The 2,964-nt window shown below is 37.2% G+C and overlaps 1 long non-coding RNA gene across 1 annotated transcript; it reads left to right on the plus strand.

Moving 5' to 3' along the window:
• The first annotated feature begins 2,171 nt into the window (after positions 1-2,171).
• Positions 2,172-2,716, plus strand: LOC132983135 (uncharacterized). The gene is made up of 3 exons (XR_009674789.1): positions 2,172-2,273; positions 2,351-2,419; positions 2,586-2,716. It is a non-coding gene; the product is annotated as an uncharacterized LOC132983135 (long non-coding RNA).
• The last annotated feature ends 248 nt before the right edge of the window (positions 2,717-2,964 follow it).

Below are 2,964 nucleotides of genomic sequence, written 5' to 3' on the forward strand. Positions count from 1 at the left end.
ACCTGTTTAAAACTCTTGTTGTTCCCGTTTCAGACCGCTGTGTCCTATATGTGTTTAGCGTAACAGCGTTATAACCGGGTATTACTCTTCTGATCAGAAAGACCAGTGTAAGCCGTATTAACTTGAATTCGGCCATTGGTTTGTTTCTGTGAATGAAGGGAATTACTCCGAGTTGTGACGCGGAATTCGGACTGTGATCCGGCCTCTTCAGGCATGCATTTCTCTCCTCCTCTACACTCCTCTTCTATCCTCTTTTCTTCCCCTTTGACTAACACATACACACACAGAGATCTATACACTCACGGCCATCCAGACGCCTAAGAGACACAGATCGTGTAGGGCCGAACTCGGTCTTTTAGACATTAAGGCCACATTAGGTCTTTGTTAGGTGTGCGCCATCGGAAGGGCGACCATGTGGGACGAAGCAATCTCCCCCCTCTTCCCCCTTCTCTCTCTCTTTCATCCACAGACACAGACACAGACACAGACACACACAGACACACACACACAGACACACACACACACACACACACACACACACACACACACATTCACACCTCATCCACAAGCCGTGCTTGATAATGTTTGTTGCTTAGATTAGTTTATAATAGTTATTTGTTTGATTAAGTTAATTGATTTTATTGGTGTTGCTTTGTTTAAATAAATTCTGTTATAATTTAAGAGAGCAGTTGTTTGTGATTACTGGTTGTATTTGCATTGTGATATAGGCTGGGTTCGAAGGCTTTGTGTACGGATTTCACGCCTTAAATTTATTAAATATAGTTATTAATTATTAACAATATTAGTAATTAAATAACTAATTTGAGACTGATTTGAGTGATATTTTGGCTATATTTACCTGAGTACAGGTTGGTGCCCCAAAACGAGATTAAACATAGTTTAATGATATTTTATTTATATTATTAATAATTAAATATAATTATTAAAGAATATAACCAAAGTTGACTTGATACAACCCCAACAATGCACTCAATAATGTATCATAGTTTGAAAAAAAATCAATGCCCAAGTTCATGAATTTAGACTTAAGATACTTTTTTTCTACAAATGTGTCTTCCATGACCTTAAATAATTATGCTTTAGAAGATTAAACAGTAATTGATAGAAAGGGTAATGTTTTCCAAAATATGGCTGGTTCAAACAGGTATGGACCCATTTGTGCTGTTTGTGACCATGGTTACTTGCAGCTAGCTCAAGGACCAGCAGAGTAATAAAATAATGTAAAGCACTGAAGTGTTTATTTATAGTAATGGAATTAATTAAAAGCTTAAAGTAAAAAGTTTACTATAACACTTAATTAATAAAAACATTTAAAGATTTATTATTACTAGAGATGGCGGTGGCTCAGTGGAAGAGATTGTCATTTCTCAAGAAGAATCTCAGGGCTTCATTTCCCAGCTCCTGCTGCCATGACTTTGTATGAGTGGGGTTAGTTAATATCGACTGACCCTATCATCTACAGTGTGAATGGGTAGGTGTGACCTGTGTTATAAAAGCGCTTTATAGTCAGAAGAGAAAAGTGCTATAAAAGCAGTTGATTCACCCTTTTTATTAGCAAAGGACAGAATATGCTATATAACCAATATTTCTACCACACATATAATTCATACAAATAAAGTTAGAATGCAAGATCATTAAAAATATGATAATACATTTCATGCTGAAGAGCAAAAACATCAGAATCAATGCAAATACTACTTAGAATCCAGGTCACCTTTCAGCTGCTCACAAGAGGAATGAATGTCCGAGCATAAAAGCAACTTCAGTTTATTTCGGTAAAGAATTTCAGAGGCATGCAGCTGAGGATCCATGCAATTCGTACCCACATCATCAAATTTGTATGTGCTATGCAAATGTAATGGGTTGGGTACGAATTCTCATGTATAAATTGCAGGACATTACATTCCATTTCATTTGAAAGTTCACGGTTCATTTTTTGTTGTGCAACAGACAATATGGCCTTAGGTCAAAAAGTTTTTTAAAAAAATGTCCCAGAGTCACTCCAGCTTTGGTCGAGGTGAAAGCCCATTACTGGAAGCACGATATGTTCTGCCAGTGATGAGGCAACAATGAAACAGCAAAGTATACAACCACTCATTGCAATCCAAACCTCAAACAGACAGTATCACTATCTGATAATCAACTGTGAAGATAAAGACATTCACTGTTGCTGTGGTCGACATTCTCAGCTTCATTTGCCTTCAGAAGAACTCGGCAGTCCCAATTCACAGTAAGAACTTAGCTCAAAGAATGTAAATTTAGACATAACATAAGAGTTTTGTCAGAGTTTTGTCAGAATGCTAACACATTGCTTCCTGTGTACAAATAGCTGGAGGAGCCAATGGCCAATGATGATCCAGTTGCTGCTAATCAAGAGATGCAAGTTGAATCATGGAAGGTATGTTCAATTCAATGAAGAAGACAAGACAAATACAAACAGGATATTCTGTTGTGTGTGGATGTGTTTTTACTGCTTAATGTTCTGATGATTTTCCAGTAACAAGAGAGAAAAGACAGAGTAACTGATGCTGGAGATCAACTTAAGTCTCTTTTCTTTCACACAGAGGCTGATTCCCAACAGGCAGAAGCGTGACAGTCAAGTGATATGCTACCGTTGCTGCCATACAACTTCAAGGGGATCAACCACCTGCATTATGTGCTGCAATTGATCCCTTAACATGCAATAAAGTGTTTTAGTAACAATGGTGTGTACTTTTCTTTAATCAAATCTCCTGGTTTAAGCATTTATTACACAAAAACTGGAACAAAAAGTAGTAAAGGACCAGTGTGAAGGATCAGAAGCAGAGTTTATGTGCTCATTTGCAGAAATGCGGCACTGGTATCATAATGTGTGATTTCCCAACGCTTACAAGTTGTCAAATTAAAGACTGCACATAAAAACAATCACAGCCTCTTTACAGATAAATTCCAGAAAATAGATAG

Source organism: Labrus mixtus, chromosome 11 (assembly GCF_963584025.1).
Source record: "Labrus mixtus chromosome 11, fLabMix1.1, whole genome shotgun sequence".
NCBI lineage: Eukaryota > Metazoa > Chordata > Actinopteri > Labriformes > Labridae > Labrus > Labrus mixtus.